Source organism: Xiphias gladius, chromosome 8, assembly GCF_016859285.1.
Source record: "Xiphias gladius isolate SHS-SW01 ecotype Sanya breed wild chromosome 8, ASM1685928v1, whole genome shotgun sequence".
NCBI classification, from domain to species: domain Eukaryota; kingdom Metazoa; phylum Chordata; class Actinopteri; order Istiophoriformes; family Xiphiidae; genus Xiphias; species Xiphias gladius.
The window spans coordinates 21,574,999-21,595,151 of record NC_053407.1 but is presented as its reverse complement, the minus strand read 5'-3'; the positions used below and the strand labels follow the sequence as shown (position 1 = coordinate 21,595,151).

Genomic DNA, 20,153 nt, shown 5'->3' with positions numbered 1-20,153 from the left:
AAAGTCAATAAATTAGCTTTAGCTTAGGTTAGCTGTAGCTTCAACTAGCTCGAGTGCAGTAACTGTGGTTCGATTTTTAATTTTTTTTTTTATTTGTTGTTCCTACAAATGTTACATTAGTGGGGTTTTTTTGTTTTGTTTTGTTTTGTTTTTCCAAAAAAAAAAAAAGAAAGAAAAAAAAAAAGAGAAAAAAATCAGGTTCTGGTCGTAACTAAATTATAACCGAATATGTACTTACTGTGATTTGCCTTTGTATGGCAGTACAGTATACTGAAATAAGATGACTGCATTGCAAACAGCTGGATAAAAAATGAAATTAAAAGATTAATTTACTTGTTGCAATGGGAAACAGACAGATGATACAGTGAGGTCCAAAAGTCTGAACGGGAAAGTGGTCCCAGACTTTTTGACCCCGCTATAGAGCACTGAAAAAACCCACCTTCAGCAGTGCAAATGAGAAAACCCTACAAGGCCCGACCAGATAACTGCACAGACAGGACAAGTAGTGAAGGCAGACTGAGGCCTAGAGGAAGGCTGTCCAGGTGAAAGGAGACAGGAGTTGGGAAAAGATGGAGATGCAGCACAAGTTATAGAACAGTATCTCCTCTGACTCTAAGGGCTGTCTGCTTCGCAGTTAGTGAGTCAGATTTGCAAGAAGTTGACTTTCTCCACAACACTGGAAGATGGAGAAGGAGAGCAGAAGCCCCTCAGGAGTGGCCTTCTCAAGCTCCTTCACATCACTCAGCCTCTGTCTCTCCCTCACTGTCTTTGTATCCATCTGTTCGTCTATTAGTTTATCCATGTCCTCCTTTACAGACACTAGCTGTGTCTCCCAGCAACTTCCCATCTCTTCAACCACACAACCACAGGTGTTTTGAAAAACACACAACACATCCACTCAATCCACATCCACATACAGCCTCTTTCTCGAATACAGCAGCTCATAAAACATAACAATGCGCAGACAGAAGTGTTGACACAGGGAACTGTTGACGAATTGTCAGGCACATCTCAAAGAGACACCTGTGAAATTTCTTGACGCATTCATCTGAAACGACATGCGCTGGGAGCAGCCCAGGGGCCCTCTGTGTGCGTACGAATCCCTCTACTCGTCTGCAACTCGTTTGATCTCGGGAACTGCTGCTGCATTATATCACTTTTTCCTAACCACATGCATTGGCATTAATGGAAAGGGGATCATTTGTGAGAGAGTCAGTGGCTCACGGTCCAGCTTTTAGTGTAGGAATTACAACCATTTTTAAATAAAGCCTCTCAATTTTTAGGAGAGAAAATATATTTGGACAAATTAAAAGAGAAATTCTGGTTTCGTGGTGACATTGCTATAGATAAGTCAGACATGGTAAGAAACATGAGCAATAGATGATGATACAGGTTTAGCTAAACCCTCAGGTTAGCAGAACGTATTTCGTAGATAAAGGCTAAATACTGAAATCATTGCACGATTATTGTCAGTTGTAAACACTGACTTTCCCTGTACCAATGCTAGCATGATCCCAAAACTCAGCAATTACTTTGATAAGCACAGTATTATCAATATTGATACAAACAATGGCTGAAATAACAAGTATTAAAAATATAAGACCCAAATTGGAATAAACAGTTAATAAATATCTGGCATCTTTCCTGGTGTTGTTCTGCCAGGCCTGTACTGCAGCCATCTGCACTTCTTGCATGAGTCAGGGGATTTTTGCCCTCAGTCTGGTCTTCAGCAAGTGAAACACATGATCAGCTGGCCTGGGGTCAGGTGACTGAATTGGACAATCAAGAGTTTGGCCATAAAACACCTTGGTTGCCTTTTCTGTGGGTTGAGGATTGCTGTCCCTGCAGCACTTTGTTAAAATTGGGGCTCTGAACAGGGTTAGGTGTGCTGCTGTTCACACAGTGTGCAACATGCACTTAATAAGGGTGCAAACACAATCAAATGAGAGTCAGCACGTTAACCTCCAAGTTTTCACTTTCAGCTTCACGGTGTCACAATAGAGGGAAAAAACAAAAACAAAAAAACGCATTAGAGTTAGTTAATAGTTTCTGACTGCATATGAAAAGATCAGATTATGTAATTCTGTCTTGAAGATTTAGAGTCAAAAGCCATATTCATGTAGAGCTATTTCTGGAGAGGCAAAGTTCTGATTGGCAGATCTTCGATACACCCCCCCCATCAAAACACACAAACCACAATAACACACTCACTGACAGCCATGTGAGAGAAACCAGTGAAGGACAGCAGTATGGAGGTAAACAGAAACCTCTGCAGCCTTCTATTGAAGGGCCCTGGACCTGAATGCTGCTGCTCACAATGGACGCTTCACGCCTCAGTGTGTTTCAAACCGCAAATTCAGTCTGCAGCTCCTAAGTGTGGCCCTCTCTGACTCGGCCATTGAAAACTGTGGACTCAGCCTCTCTGGCAGGCAGCACACATTCACAACAACAAGCGACTGCCACAGCGCAGTGACAAGGAAAAAAAAACGGAAAGAATGAGAGATTCACAGACAAACAGACTGACAGATAGGCAGAGGCAAAGTGAAAGATTGAAACAGGCACATAAACGGATAAACAGAGAGAGAAAGCCCCCCTATTGCCAGAAATAAAACAAGCGTAGCACCAACAGCAGAGGCAGATGAGCTTAGAGCCATCCGAGTCCCTTAACTCCCCACTCAGCTGTGCGTGCAGCCTCCCCGCCCGGCTTGGCGTGCAGCAAGGCTGCAGTGGGCTCCTTCCTTCACACTCCACTGGGCGGTGGACACACATCACACCGTGTCACCTCCACTCACAGAGCATTAGATCAACTCCCCGCTGAATCACAGACACACTTTCAGCACCGTGGAACGAGGGGATGAGCCAAAGGTTACAGAGGGTCATTTTCAAAAACCCGGTGTGAGCTGAGAGTCAATTCTCGGGGCTCTAATGCACACTGAGTTTTTGAGCTGAAGGGAGCTACTTTAGCTCTTAATTGTGCAGCAGCCATTAGGGAACTTTTTCTACTTCTGCAAGCTCCATTACGCCACATTATGTGTCAATAAGAGAGAGGCACTAGGCACAATTTAGGCTGTAAGTGCTATTTTGAGATTTCTAAGTGTTGACGCCCACTGTCCCAACAATGGGTGAGGAGAGGGAGTGTTACCTTGACAACCATATGCATCAAGCAGACAGTTGGATACAAGAAACACCAGTGTTTTGTTTTTATTCCCTGCCAAACCTCGCTGCCAAAATGGATACCGACACAAAAACACACTTTGCCAGTGCACAAATGCCAGTCAAACAAGTGGTGACCTTTGCCTTACAGATAGAACAAAAGTGCGGGCATCACAACAGAGACCGAAAGAGAAAGAGCTGTAGAGGTGGAAAGGTTGGGTTAGTTGTTTAGGGACGTAGGAGCTCTACAGAGAGTGTTAATATTAATACATTCACACGATGTACCAAGATGTTTGGGCTGGAGACACTTGCCAGGCATGGCAAACAGACTGACATTTGTGTGTGTTCATATCCTACGCGAGGGGAAACTGCTTTGAGAAGAAAAAGAACATCTGATTTTGAAAACCCCGGAAGTTCATACATTTCATTTGGAAAATGATGTCGCTGGTGGAAATGATCTGATGAGAAAAATATGGATTCAGACTCTGACATAAATGTTTCCAACTTACCAGGGAAACCCAAATCCCCTCTTTCCTCCTCCTCACTGGCTAGATGTCTTTTTCTTCTTCCTCTGTGGTTTTCTTCAATCTGGTTAAAGAAAAATGGAAGCGTGTAACACATTTTAGTATTCATAATTAAGATTTCTTTCCTCTCCCTTCATGGAAACAACCAGTTCTTTAAACTAGGATAGGAAAATCCAATCTTTCTTAAGGTTTCTGAGGAGGAAGTTTTGCAGAGCCATGCATAATTTCCTACATCTGGTGCATCAATTTGACTTCACAATGGGCCCACTACTCTATGTTTGGTTTTATTATAATCTGCTAAAATCCTTTTCATATTGCAAGTCTCCTGCTCTGTCACAGTCACACCCCAGATTAAAACCAGGATGCTCCAACATGAAATCTCTTCTTCTCATCAAACGCTTGGAGAGGAGAGATCCTTTTTTTTTTTTTTTTGTAAAGCTTAATCATCAGTGAGTGTTTTGACACTGGAAATGTACTTAAAGACACGTCCAACTGTGACAAGTTTTGGTGGTGAAAAGACAGCAAACACCCAAGCTGTGTAAACCAGAGTGTGGACAAGGATTTTCCGAGGCAGGAGTGTGTAATCCAAACTAATACACGCAAAAGCCTGTGGCTGAAAACTGGAGGAGAGACATCTCCTCCCCTCATCTCTCCTCTTGTCTTGTCTCATCTCCTTCATCTCTTCTTTTCTTATCCTCTCCTCTCATGTCCTTCTTCTAAATAGTCCCTTTCCCCTTTCTCCTATTACCTACTGCCACCCTCAATCCTGTCCTCTGCTCGTCCTCTTCCTTCCCACCTCATCTCCCCTTTGTCTTTTCTCTTTTCTCCAAGTCTTAATTTTCCTTCTCTCTCCTCACTCCCCCTGTGTTATCTCCTGCCTTCTAACCTGCCATGACCAATCCCCTTTTCTCCTCTCCTCTTCCCTCCTTTCATCTCCTCCTTTTTCCTCTCTCAGAATTTTTCAGCCTTAAGGTCAAGACCCCACGTGGAGCCGTAAAATATGCAGAAAGTTATGGTACATTTGTAAGACTGATATACAGATGTTTGTCTTGACCTATTTTCAAAATATTTTTTTTTTGGAGATAAATTGCGATTTCTCTGTAACCCCTCTCACATGACAACTTTAAATATGGCGTCTAAGATGATGAAAAAGTCTGAGATACCTTGTCCTAACCTCTCCTGCCCTTTTCTTTTATCTCCTCCTCTCTAATAACATCCTCTCCTCACATCACCTTTCCTCCTCCTCCTCCTGCCTTATACTGTCATGTCTTTGTTTGCTTTATTTTCTTTAAATCCAATCCTGTCCTCTAATCTCCTCCTTTCTCTCATCACAGAATTTTTAAGCTTTAAGGTGGGGAGGCCCCATGCAGACAACTGTAGGAGAGAACACAGTACAGATGTGTCTTGACATACAGTATTAACAATTTTTTTTTTTAAATTGAGCTCAATCTCTCCATAACCCATGTCTTTAAAAACCATACAAAAATATGTTTCACATGATGACTAGACAACTCCTTGATCACAAAAAGGCTCAGATGTTCTGTCCTTTTCTTTTTTCTTCTGCTTTACATTTATTCTCTTTTCTACCTTCCTGTTCTGTCCTCCTCTCCTTTGTTTAATGCAAACATTGTCACAATAAACACAGACACACCTACTAGAATAGATGGGCAAAATGATTGAAGAAGCCAATCCACTTTACTTCAAGCAAAGGCTAATCGACTTCAATCTGCTGCTCTAAATAATTGTGTGGAAACCCCATTGAGCAACGTCGCTGTTTCCATCCAGTTAAACACAAACACCACTCTCACTATGCAGATACACTTGTGAATTATAGGTTAACATGAATTCTGTTTCACAAAGTCAGATATTTTTTGCAGTTGTTTTCTCTCAAGTCACAATTATCCTTCCACTTAAGATTCAATTCTGCAGCATCTGCACACCGTAAGCTGGTCTAAAAACGTCTGACTTGTTTTTCATACTACTCTTGCAAAATCTACATTATTTACTCAAAGCTTTTGTACAACTGACAAATTTTGAAAGGCTTGACACCTGTGTAGTCAATAACATATTACTTCTTACCGAATATTAAACCGGAAAATATGATCTTCCCACATTTCTGATTTTGAAAGGATCCTGACCCAGATTTTAAAAACCACTGAAATACACTGTCACATCATATTATTGCTGATAGTGCACAGCAAAGCTATCCTCTCGTTCACCTCTTGCAGTTTGACCTTATAGCTCATAATTCCTGCCTCACCATGCACTTGCTAGATAGCTACTAAACAGCTGATTACAGCTGAGATCTATGAATAAAACACAACGGAAAAATGACCTTTCCGCATCCTGTTTGAATGAGCTGAAGGCTGATGACATCAAAAGCGGCCTCCGCCCATGACATCGAGCCAGCCATCCCGCCACCCCACCTCTGCCCTTAGACACCACAGAGTCTAGCTGAACTCAGTCCAGCTCAGCTGCCATGGTGATAAGCCAAGGGACGGAGGACCGACCCTGAAAATAGCCGGAGATAGGATGCCGACAGTGGGCAGTGAGCAGGACTACAAAACATCTCACAGCAGGAGACGCACGGAGCCCTCAATACCTCAGGGAGCACTCTTGTACCATGGATGCTGACAAATGAAAGAGACAGCTGATCTTTGATGGATGTAGAGAGCAAAATAGCATTTTACAAAAAGGATTACAGCTGAGGGCAAATAAATAAAGCAATTGTGCGTCAAAATTCTCCTGAAACTTAAAGCTGCTCCAGTCTATGTTTTTAGGTTAACAGTGGATCAAATTACTTTGTGTAACGTGAAACAGATCACACCCAGTGATGAACTCAGAGATCATTATCACCTTACTCTGCAGTTTTTAAGCATCCGTAGCTCTTTGTTTTGGTTCACTCTCACTTTAAATCATTAGAATTGTTTTGTTAGCAATCGCCAAACAGCAGACAAAATTAGCAGCTAGCTGGTGAACATAGTGGAGGATTTCGCATCTTAAGTGCCAGAAACTTTTAATCAGGAGTTGCTGGAGACCAAAACCCAAGCTAAAAGAGAGTGAATATTCGACTTTAATTCGTCCGGTGAATAATAACGTGACTCCAAATGAATGCTAATGTTGCGCCGCGTCTGCATGTGTAAATAGGCCACTGTTTGCTAAAAAGTTCACCATATCAGCGTTTTAGCAAGATATGTAATTTGTTTATGTCGTGTTTACAGCTCGCTGTGTTGCCCAGAAAAGTACAGTTACTAGTACAAGTACAAGCTGCAAAAAGCTACATGTTAGCTGTTAAAAACAAAATAACAGAATTGCATCATTGATAAGAAATCTTGGATGTATAAATCATTTTTTTCCCCAAATATGCTGTATATTGATATAAATATGATGTATAAAATATTCAGTATCAAGTAATGTGGATATGCTGACTAAACACGAACATGAATCAATGATCTGTCCATTGTATTCAGGTACAACACTCATGAATCCTAAGAAAAGTATGTCCCTTAACTGGAATACAACAGTAAAGACTAAGAGTATAAAGTATACTAACAGATACTACAACCACCAAAGCCCAGCTCTAATTGAGTCTTAAAACATTTTTGTTTATAAATTGGAAAAATAAAATTCCTCCAAGGACACACTGTATGTTTCCATTGGTCACATCATGCAAAACATGACCCATGTGCATGCACGTTGAGTAAAGTGTGATGTCCACAGGTTGATGAGCATTGCTCACTGCAGATAATGCCAGTTAGTGAGGTGTTGCACGTTTCTCTAATGAGAGCCTGTTGGTTTTCTCCTCCAGGCTGTGTTGTTTTGATGTGAGTGGTTAACTGTGTGTGAGCGTCCTCAGACAGGGGAAGGTGGCTCAGCACAGGCGGCCTGTGGGTTTAATTTAGACTCCTGGCTAATGAGAGGCACAGTGTGGCTGTATACGATACCACTCTCCCGATGAAGCATCATTACCGCGTGAGAAATAATTAGAGCCGGGACACATTCTTTTTTCCCCCTATGATGAATTTACATTAGGAGACACTGCTCGCAGAGACAGAGATGTGCCATTAAACCGAAAGACAAACTGAGATTCGGCAGAACAAACAGCAGAATAAAGATGATGTATTGATATGCAAGTGCTGGAAAAGTGCAAACCGTCCACGAAAATGTTAATAGCATAGCATGATTGTCAGAGGAAACAAGCTCACTGTAGAAAAACTCTGCTCAGGTAATTTTACCACACTGCAAGAAACAGTATCATATTCTCACCTGTCAATCCTTCACTGGCTACAGCTAATCAAAACCAAGGGGGTTTGCAATTTTTAGCAGAAATCCTGAGAGTCAACTGGCAATTATATTTGTCAATGATTCAACTGCAGATTATTTTCTAAATTAATCTATTCATCGTTTGCTGTATAAAATGTCAAAAGATTGCCCATGACGAGTTCCAAAAACTCAAGGTTGCATCGTCAAATGTCTCGTTTTGTCTGACCAACCGTTGAAATCCCAACATGTTTAACTTACAATGACACACGAGAGAAGAACAGCAAATCCTCACCTATGAGAGGCTATCAGCATTAAATATTTTGTATTTTTCTTTGATAACTTAAACTACTCAAATTTGTTGATGAATTTTTTTGTACCTCCACTAATCAGTCAAGTGTTTCAGCAGGAGAATCATCCAAAGGGTTTCATTAGTTGAGGAGTGAGGAAACATCTGGAGAGACATCCAGTGGACTTGGACCATCAACTGCAGATCCTCGAGAGCCTCGCAGGCATTACTTTTTCTACACAACAGGTGATTAAATGGTCTAAGATCCCTGTTAAACGAGAGTATACATCACCTTTATCTCAGTACTTGTCAGTAAGAATAAATCCCATCAGTGTGTGCATCCGTGGCTTCAGAGTATGGTTCAGTTGTCTTAATCCCAGTGGCTGTGTACTCCTCGACGTGTCTGCTGTGACTGAGTGACAGTAAAGAGAGAAGAGCTGACCCCCCCCACACCCTTCCAACACACCCAAAACCCCTCCTCCCCTCCTACCACGTCCCTCCCCTGACCCTCCCTCCCCTCTCCCTCCCCTACCCCCCCCCCCCTTTCACAGTGGGATTAAAACAACCTTTTGTCTCTCTACAATAGGGGTTAAACATTTCCTGGTATCACATGAACAGCTACCAGAGTCCACAAAGTTACCAGGAGGGTTATCAGACACGTTTGTATAAGAGCATTAAATATTCTAAAATGTATGTGTTTTGTAACAAACGCAACTGTCAGCAGGATGACGAGATGACAGAGCATAACATCATGCAATATGAATTCGGCAGAGCATGAAAGCAAAATTGGCACTATAACTGCCTGTTAACATAAATGGCAGCCAGTGTACACTAAAATAACTTGTCAGCTGTGCTGATTGCGCTCGAGTCAATGCAGCTTTTATAGATGTTCAATAGAGGGTGGAGGTGGAGTAGAAGCAGCTCAGTAACACGAATAAAAAGAAAACGCCTCGAGGCACATCCTAAGGACTTCCTTTCCCATACAGTGAGAGGCCAGAGAAAGTGCTCACCTACACTCAACAGATGTCCCCATGCAATCTAATCTAGTTGACTCAGTGAGGGGAAGCTTATTTATTGCCGACTCCTCACCGGTATTATTGCAACCCGTTTTAAAAGAATAGATGTGAAAAAAGGTCTTTTAGCATCCGTTAGCTATGGTGGCAGAGGGCAACAATGGTTTGAAAGAGTCACTATTCTCTGGGCTTGGCCCTAAATAATAGCCCTCTCACTACAAAAGCACAGAAAATGTAACATAATCTGCCTCAAGGAACATTGAAAATCGAAGTGAACAATGATTTAGACTCCAGTATCCACTAAACAAAAAGAAAACAAAAAACTCATGTAATGTGCATGTACAATTTTGAGGTACTTTACTTGGGTATTTCCATTCCACCTTTATAATTATACTCTTACTTTTAGATCAAGATTTTACTTATAAAATAGATCTTATAAAATACAATATATTGTTTAAGATTAAACCAGTAATTCACAACCAGTTTGGCTTGTGTCTTCTTGTGACGATATGTAGTTTGGGTCCCTTGTCATGTTTCAGATAAGCCGTTAGCAGTTACATCCAAGAGACATTTCCCCTCCACATTTCTCACATGGTTTTATTTAAGTAACTATTCCAACTGGTGTTTTACAAATAAAGCAACTTTGCTTTATTTGCGTTGCAGAACTTTGTTTTTCTTCTTTCCTCCCTCAATAATCATCTCAGGACCCCTCAGATCTATCTTGTGACCATTCAGAGGGGCCCTAGCCCTGGGTTTGGGAAAAACTGGACTAAACTAGCTAACAGTATATGTACTACAGTAATTAAAAGTAGCTCCAACTTGACCAGCTACAACAGTAAAATGCTGCTGGCAAATCCAAGCATCAGTATTAACGATGTAATAATATCATAACTAATAATGTATCAGTCACAGGAAACACTGTACTTTTACTTTTGATACTAGTACATTCTGCTGATAATACTTCTGTACTTTTTACTGAAGTAGGATCTTGAATGCAGGACTTTGACTTGTCATGGAGTATTTTTGCATTGTTGTTTTGGCACTTTTACTTGTTTCCTTTCCACCGGTATAGTGTTCCTCCCAGTTTTGTGAATAACCTCTTAATAATCCTACAAAGGCAAATGACTTCTGTCTGCTCCAGTGGGACATGCTCAATGCCCTCACCACATGGTCACTGTTGCGTGCTACTGTGAGGATATAACTTCCACCCACGTACCACGATGAAACCGTCAGCCTGAAGACCGTCAGAGCTACATTGGTGGTCAAGAGGCCCTTAAACCTCTGTGCTTGAGTGCCACCTTAATTCACTAATGAACAGCTTCAGCCATTTTCTGTGTAAACATAACTCAGCACGTTAAGCTTTCTCAGCATCTAACGTCACAACACGGGAAGCCATCAATTTAAAAAATGTATCATAAATAAGCATTCATCGTGGCAGACATCTTTCAGATATGATGGATGGCGGCGAGTTGTATGGATTATGGTATGAAATTAGTGAAAGGGACATATTTCATTGAGTGAAGGGCAGGATTGACCAAGTTTAATGGGCATTATTTCTGCACACTGACTCTGTTGAGCAGAGACACTGGGCGATTCACGCCGGCCCATTGCTCCTTCAGACTCAAACTGAGATAGGACCGGCGCCCTCCCTGCTCTTTGTCACGACACCAATAGAAGGACAATATTTCAATGGCAACGGCATATTTCAATGGCAACTTTTAACAGAACAAAGTTCATGCTGTGGTCTAGACCAAGCCCTCCTAACTAGAACTGCACGTTGTCTGCATGTGTGTGGTTTTGTGTGTATGCGCGTGCACATCAGTGGGTGTTCAGTGGGTGTGTATGGCGAGGACTATCAGTGGGTGTTCCTGGTGAGGACTCCTTTTCAGTTTCCTATTCTGAAATGTGAATGGGAGTGAAATATGATTGGCTCAGGAAGAGAATAAGGGGCTGTGTTCACAAGGCTATAGAGGTGGGGGGGGGGCACTTGTGAAATACTTTACTGCTGTCAGAGACAGAATGAAAGGACAAGTGTGGCTGATTTAGTCCTCTTAAGCTTGCCACTAACACATTCCTACAAGTTATTTTCAACCCTCGTTTGTTTCAGTTCTCTTAACAATATTGCTTTGGAGGTCACATCATATCAGTAATTGTTTATATTTGATTCTCTATCAAGTAATAAACCATGACAGTGCTCTGATAAGACAGAACAGCAATGTCCTCTTCGTCCTCATTCATGTCTGTGTCAATTTTAGCCTTGTTAACTATGGCTGCGCTCATCACAACACAATAACAGAAGGGAGTGTGGTGTCAGAGGTATCACATGGCAACACTATCATGGTAACTTGAGGCATCTGGTTATCTATCGAGGGAGTGAGGTGAAGGAATTTCACACTGAAGAAAATAAAACGTTAATTTTGCATCAAGCCGCATTGATGACACAGGCATCGGATTCAGGTTGGGGGACAATGAGGAAATTCAAAGCAGCCGGGTCCTTAAGGGAATTTACATGAATTACAGCAAGAGGCCCATAGGAACGGCCACGACCTATCCTCAGCTTTTTGAAACTAAACAAGACCCTGTTCCCGCCCATCAACACACAAACACACACGCATGCAGTCACTGCTACACACACACACACACACACACACACACACACACACACTTCCACAAAGACAAACTGATGGACAATGGTGTGACTGGTTTCCATGGTGCCATGAGGCTCACTGACAGGACTGGAGTGTTAACATGCTCACAGACAACAGAGAGGATGAGGGGGAGAAAAAGAAAAGGACAGAGGGAGAGAGAGAGAGGCAGAGAGAGCGCAGTAAAAAAAACAAAAAAAAAGTGTAAAATAGGAGAGATTTACCACACACACAGCCAGCGGACCATGCCTGAGGTTAAGGACCTGCAGTGTTGTATACCATATTTCTTTTTAACTCAAACACCCTTAGTGACACAAATCGAAAAACACAATACTTCAACTTAACAGAAGCCAGAGCAAAAAAGCCTCTTTTCTTTCCCCTAACTGTTTGTTTACAGCATTAATTCTGTTTCTGGGATAATTCTGTTCTATTTCAATTTGGGTGTCGTTATTGTAGTTTTGGCCATATTTCCGATCATTAATAGTAACACTGCACTCACCAAGTCAGTTGCTTAGATCTGAGTATGCAGCAACAATCGCAAAAAAGATGTATGACAGGGCATGAAATGAGCAGTCAGACGATTATACAAGTTTGAAACAAAGCCTCAGGTTACCCAATTTACAGTGTTTGTAAGAGAAAACAAAGGCGAATGGCGAGGCTAGAAACCAAACTCTGGCTCCTGAGAACACAATCTTAAAATCCTGGATTACTCTTGTGCAAGTACTTTGAACATATAATCTTCTTAATATAATGCATCTGGAATGCACAGCAGCAGGACTGAATAATGCCCAGTCAACTAGTTAAAAGGAAAACTAAAGTTTGTTACAACTTTTGGTTTTATTTTTGTAGCCCAACCTGATAAATCAGACTGTTTCACTTCGTTCAATTAGCCTGACTTTGTGTTCGTTAGCCGATTTCTTGGCGGGGGTATTTTTTTCCCCCGTAATATATTAATATCAGTAGCGAGTGACATATTGTTCCCACCGTAGTCATTTTCAGTTGGCAGGGAAGCTGCAGCAGAGGCTCCTAGGAGCAGGTAACCTATTGTTTTTTACACTGATCAAATAAATGTGCTGATTTACGCAGTGTTATTTCTGTGCTTGGACTTAACAACCTGCGCAGCCGTGTCGATATCATCCACACTTGTCGCCACTTTACTGTTGCTTTTTTTCCATGTGGGTTGTCAGGTAGTTAGTGTCCCCAATCTTAATCCCATCCTCTAAGGGCTGATTGGTTGGCTGTTTCCCCAATACTCGATCTAATTGAATTATTTAACAAATGTAAGAAGTCAGAGGTGTTTCAAAGGTCTAAAACCAAGCTAATCTATTTTATGACTTAAGGTAGCATTGCACTCAGCAAATTTGTGTTGAAATCTGGGAGTGTGGCAAAAAAAAAAAAAAAAAAAAAATCACTGGAAATAGGTCCAACACGACAAACAGTAGTGGTCAGATGATCAGACGGTTTCGCCAGATTATCTAAACCACTTTATTTGTAGGTCAAAATTAAAAAAGGTACCTCACCCATAATGTCGCTAATAATCCCCCTCTGCACAGGCAAACCGTGAATGTGCAAGACTACAGCTAGTACAGTAGGTCTAAGCTAAACCAGGAAGGCTATCTGTCACTGATGGAGGTTTATAACAGACGGTTTGGATAATAATTTCATTGTTTGCCTTTGTTTTCAGTTTGGCTAACCTCGGGTCTTATTACCACTTGCATGACTGCCTGAATGCTCGCGTCTGTTGCCCCGTTGTGCCAATTTGTAGCAATGTTGTTGTGCTTCCAGAACTCAGTAATTACTTTGATAAATGCGATGCTATCATAGGAGGTAGAAACTGAGAGGCCAAAGCTTCAAAAATAAAACCCAAGTTGTAATAAACCATAGTGTTTCTTTATGTCTTGATAATCCCACTCCATAGACATCATACACTTTATATCTCAGAAGAACTAAAAAGCAAACAGACTTGTCTACAAGAATAATTTACTTGTTACCCACATTATTGATGTTTGACCATACTGTTCCCAGAGGTTTCTTTAGGTTTGTTTGTATTGTCTGTCTGCCTTTTGTTTGTTGTGTTGCAAAGCTCCCCTGTGCGATACGGAATTATTAATGATATTTCCACTGTGGTGGAACTGTGTTTAAAGCTATTTGCTTGTTTACAACTTGCCTGATCATCTTACCGTCAGACTCTGTTGTAGCGATTTTGTTGTGTTCCCAGATTTTAATTGTAAAAATCTACAAAACTACGGCTGAAGTTGTAATAAACCAGAATTTGCTTTAAGGTTTTACACCATCTAAAAAAAAGAATCCCTCCTCCTTTGGCTGTTGTTAGCTCACCACGTATGAGCCAGAGACTTTGAGGGAATTGCCGACAATAGCCATACAGTATATGGCAACATGGCAACAATTCATGTGTTAATTTAGGAAACTCTACAGGCTGGTTTGATACAGTGTATGTATGGCGCTTGCCTCCAACTGCAGAGAGCACCAGCTGAGGACATGAGGGGAGGTGGAAGAGATCCAAGCGTTTTCTGCAGCACAAAGAGAAATGGCCCAGAGAGCAGGTCTTCTCCTCTATATGCTCCATACTGTCACCAATAAAAAGATCATCCTCGGTCCAGTGAGCATCCGCAGACATCAGTAAAAACACACTGCCCCACACACACCCACACACCCACACCCACACCGACAGACGCTCTCTTGCTCTCTCAGTATGTACGTGTGCTGATCCCTGCTCCCATATGTGTCCACAGAAGGTGCAGGCATGTGTGTGCCTTCTTTGCTTCCCCACCAGGACCAATTTTCATCCACCGTCTGCGTGAGTGTGCGCAATCGATGCTGCTCGGGGCGCGTCATCCAGGCTGTTCATTACTGTTGGCAACACTGCGGCCATAAGCACAAACAACCTGCCCCACTGACGCATTACACACCATCCACGGCCGGATGGCTGGACGGCAGTTTTATTTAACACTGTGCAAAAGCATTAACCCATTACTTTACAAGCAGCTACAGAAAAAAAAAGGATAACTTGAGTTTTTTGCTCACTTCATTCATGATTTACATTTCATTAGACTTCATTAGTTTTATTAGCAAACCCCAAGAACAGCCGCGGAAGCCTGGTGTCTCCAGACGCCATCTTTGAAGTGCATGTTTTTGGCAGCAGGAGGGGAATGAGATTTCTCTTCTTCTCATCTTCTTCTTCTTCACCCATGCTGTGTGCAGCTCTCACACCACCTGTCTTCTTAACTCAACCTTAACCTCCCAAGAGCATACAACCATGTACAGTATCCACACTAACACAAATACAGTATAACAGAAGTAACACAGTAGTGCTGTCAAGTATTCAGAGTAAAACAAGGCTAAGAGCTTTGTCTTCGGTACTAGTGGCTCTGTGAGGCTTTTCTCAGACACAGTAGTGTTTTAAGCTAAACACTGACGTCAGCAAAACATACTCACAGTCATAATGCTAGTATGTTTATGTTTAGCAGGTACATTGCTCATCATCCTAGTTAAATTTATTAACATGCTAACATTTGCTAATTTGCACTTAAAGAAAAGTATAGCTGGGGCTCATGAATTTTGCAGGTATTTAGTCACTAACTAGTGTGTTAGACACAACAAATATTAAGACCTGATGATGGTGCTAAATAGATAAGAAGCTAAGGGATGACCGAAGTGATTACAAGTCATCCAACACCAATGTCTGTACCAAATTTTATGGCAATAGTTGTCAAAGCATTTCACTTAAAATCACAAATGTCAACCTTTTGGTGGCGCTAGACTTAAAGAATACCCAAAGTCAGTACGATTAATTTTCTGGGGACCATGAATGTCTGTACATAATTCATGACAATCCATCAAATAGCTGCTGAGATATTTCAGTCTGGATCAAAGCAGTGACTGACCAACATTATTCTGGAAACCAAGCAGCAAAGCAAGACTATCAATAGGTAAAAAAGACAAATAAAGAATAGAGGGCTACTGTGCATTTACTGTATATCTATAATGTGTTTGAATACAGCCTTTCTAGCTTTGCATTGCATCAGTACACCAACCTGCAGCGCACTAAAAGAGCAGAAAAAGGGTAATAAAGACGATGCTTTCCAGAGGCTAAATAAAAGCTTCACCTCAAACACAATTACGTGCCTCAATAGAGATAAAACAGTTGGTAAAGCAAGACAGGAGAAACAGCTTGAAGTACCTGCATAATAGAAAATGCATGTCGTGCTTCCCTTTTTTCATAAGCACAAACACAAAATTATGGGTTTTCTAGTGAGTGCAAAAACTGAAAATCTGATATTTCGCCTTCTGCTCCTCCTCTGATGTAAAATCTATATAGCGCTGAATGAGTCACCAGACAAAAAAAAAACAATAAAAAGGCTGGGTAAAAAGAACTTCTGTTCGCTCCTTTAATACACATACTGCTCACAGATATTCCTATAAAAATAAAGAACTTTGACATCAGTCAGACCCACCACAGACAGCTGGCAGGGTGGGAGTGTCAGTGACGTGGGGTTATGTTGAGGTGTGCTGAGCCAGTGATGAAGGAGACAGCGCTGAAGGGTTTCATCAGCCTGTCTACATCAGAGTGATGCATACAAATACACACATACACACCAGGCTGCTGCAGGTGCTGAGATAAAAATGCAGAGGGAGGGGAGACGGAGAGATGTGAAATGTAGGACGGAGAGAAGGTATGCCAAAGGCAGGGAACAAATGAGAGGAGAAGCAGTGAAAAAGACAGTGAAGGTGTGGAGATGTCGTATGTGTGTAGTGGACAGAACGCACACACACACACACACACACGTGTATATGTTGGAAGGGAGAAGCGCGTGATACATTTCTGCAACATAAATCTGCAAATGTTTGTGCTTGTATGTGTGCAAGTGTGAAGTTGTGTGTCTGTTTGACAAAGCAGTACATGATTGAAAGTGAGGGCGTAGTGAAATCACTAATATGGTAAATTCTATAGTCATGCCATACTCACTGCTCCTGTGCTCTGAGTATTTCTTTTTCACAGAAGCCCCCGACCGATTCCACCTGCAAATTCATGCTACTCGTTTGTCATTTTTTTGTTAAAGAAATTGTTCAACATCTTTGGAAATAAACTTATTCCTGTCTATGTAGATGAGAACCCTGGTAACACCCTCACGTTTGAATGTTGCTAGACTCAGGAGGTGATTAGCCTAGCTTGCCATGAAAACTGGAGCAGTGCGCTTCCTCCAAAGTTCTAGCAGTTCCTCTAACACTCACCAATTAGCACACTGTATCTTGTTTGTTTTATCTGCATAGAAACGGAGATGTTAAAAAAAAAAAAAAAAAACACTCTCTAAAGCTACTGCCAGCAGCTGGCTAACTTCGCTTAGAACAAAGACAGGAAACAGGCTGAAACAGCTGGCCCAAAATTTGCCTACCTCTTCCTCCGAAGCTCACTAATTAACACGTATCTCGTTTGTCGAATTCATACAAAAACCAAAGCGTAAAACATTAGTGACAAATAGCCATTTTATGTTACGTACTGGACTATTTCTTGGCGAGGACCAGAAACTTGTAACATGTTTATTAGTGAGCTTTAGAGGTGCTGGCTGGTAAACATGGTTGTCTTAATGTTCAACATTAAAAGCCTACCAGGAAGGAGAGAGGTTTGAGCCACTGTAGTGCTTTTAGCGTTAAACATCTGCGCAGGAATTGTTGTTTCATTGACAGTAGTCTAAAAAAATAGCAAAGTACAAGTGATGAGAGTTTATTAGCGAGTAAACTAGTATTTCTGCTATAAAAGAGATACACATACATTATCCCACATCATGTAATAGGTAAACATGAAGGAAGTGGTGAGTATGTGGTTACAGCAAAATACAACAGGAGCTGATCAGAAAACGAGGATGGTTCTTATTAAAATATGAACAAATATACTAAAAAGACGGGGGACCTGTCTTTAATATAAGCCTGATTCGTGCAAAGGTACGTTGTAAGGTTAACAGACCCAAACCACTATTAGAGAATTTAAAGTGTGTGTAGTAAAGTAAATAACCACTGCTCGGTCGTCTCCAATGTTTGCCCCAAAAGACGAGTGTCTAACTGGCCCAGTGGAGGGAGACCACACAGTCCTCCCAAGACTCCCATCCCTCTCAAGACTCCTCTATCCACCCTCTGCCTCTTTTCTCCGGCTCCTTTCTCCATCCACCTCTCTTTTCCTCTCCTCTCTTCCCGGACTTGATGCTCCTTGGTGCAGGTGACAGCACAGGGACAATGGGATGATATCACTGGTCGGCTCCAAGCAGCTTTCTCTGCATGCCGCACAATAACAGACTGCTGCAGCTCGAGTGTGGCACATTGTGAAGTTGGTGAGAGAATGAGAGAAAAGAGGACAGAGAGCAGGAGAGACAGAGGGTGAGAGAGAGAAAAACAAACTGCACTGCTCAACAAGACTGAAGGAGGGAGGAGGGTGGGGAGAGTGAGGAGGAACGATTCTCAGGTTTCTATGTAGCATCAGTATATGTGAACACTGTGGTGGTCATGTGTGTGTGCAAAGTACAGTCAGCCTAGAGCCTCTGTGCCTATAGCTGAATCTGTGTGGGCAGGACTGCAGACTGTGCTGCCTTTTAATTACAGCACTGCTCCTTCCTCCTGTCTGACAATGTCTCTCACACACACACACACACACACACACACACACAGAGCAAACAGCACGCGGCACACCTGCCATGAGCCAGATTGGATTTACACTGCATCAATAATTCACCCTCACATATATCCCAAAACACACAAAAACAACACACACTTGACACGGGTTGGCTTTGAGTAACCGATAGCATTTGGAGGAGGCAGCGGTCCCAAACTGCAGGAACAAACTGTAATGCAGCGAAAAGCAGGGGATAACTATGGTTAGCTGCTAACGCATGCCCCACTGACTGATCCTGCATCATCTCAGCACACATTACCGCCGTTATTAAAACAATTAAGAGCTCTGTACACACAGACAATGAGGAGACCTTTTTGGAATCAAACTAACCTATTCTTAGAAACACCAGAGTAAAAACAACATCCATGGGCTTCCTATTCGCAAGATCCATCATTAGGCTTCATCTGAGACAGGCTGAGTACCAGCCACAGAGTGGAGGGAGGCTTTCATCTCCTCCATTGTGTTGTGCATTAGGCAGAATTTAAGCTGCCCTTGCTTTTAGCAGCTGAGTATAAGATGCAAATGCTCTCTGTTATTGTTTTAGTCTGTTTATTTTCCACAGTCAGCCAATACTTTATTATATCTCAAATGTGTGATTAGAGGTCATTACTGAAAATATGTCCTGCATTAAGAGTCATTTTTGATATGCTGTCTTTTAATATAAGCGTTGCTCCTAAAAATTACTCTTAATTATCAATTACTCTTTCATGTTTCTGTTAAATGTCATTTCTCAGGGCTCCAGGTCATGTTTCCAAATGGCTCGTTTTGTTTAACCAACAGTCCAAGCATAAGATATTCAATTTGCATGGATATAAAACAGCAACAATCATAGTGCTGGAACAAGCAAATATCTGGCATCACTTACCAAATAACTACCAATTCACTTTCGGTTGACTGAGCGATTGACAAAAGGTTTTTATCAGTATTATGCATTGGACAAATATGCACCAGAGTTGGCTGTAACTAGATATATGGGATAGGGACCATGAGAGTTTTGCTGGAAGATAATGTATATGTTGCTCAGGTATTGTATCAGCTATTTGATATGGAAGAAACCATGCTGACTAGAAGAATATTTATATTCAGATAAACACATTAGTCAATGAGAAACGGTCAAAAGACGTGAGCACTTTGTTTTATAACTGCGTGTTTGGCGAGGTAACACTTTCTCCATTTTCCTTATCATTTGTATCAAATGGCATAGGCCCTTCTGGGAAACATCCATATAATTTACAGCAAAAGACCAGCTCAAAATACCGGGAAATTATGAGAAAGGCTTTCAGGAAAGTAGCGAGAAAATGTAGAATAAAGTGTTACCAAAAATAACTTTTTTTCCAGAAAACTCCATGGGGTACTTCTACGATAGGCAGTTGGAGAACATCTTGAAGTTGAGGATATAAGCCTGTTATCAAGATAAAAATGTTAAATTGGAGTATTTCTCCTTGTCTTCTTCTGCTATTTGGTTCACAATTTATTTGAAATTTTGGACACGAACACATGCAACCTGAAATATAGTAGATGTATTTAAGACATTATAATCTATGTTTTTCTTTTGGTATTATATATGTGTTACTGCAAAAATATCTT

General features: G+C 41.5%; 1 protein-coding gene across 5 annotated transcripts in view; it reads right to left on the bottom strand.

The window, feature by feature from the left end:
- Positions 1-20,153, bottom strand: part of LOC120793081 (neuronal cell adhesion molecule-like) — a 77,113-nt gene that overhangs the window by 39,542 nt on the left and 17,418 nt on the right. For 4 of the 5 annotated variants that reach the window (XM_040132760.1, XM_040132763.1, XM_040132762.1 and 1 more), the window contains exon 1: positions 3,663-3,704. The exons of the other annotated variant lie outside the window; for it this stretch is intronic. The gene's annotated coding sequence lies outside the window, so the exon portion shown is untranslated. Of the gene's footprint in view, positions 1-3,662; positions 3,705-20,153 lie in introns of those variants that run through there. 5 annotated transcript variants of the gene reach the window in all.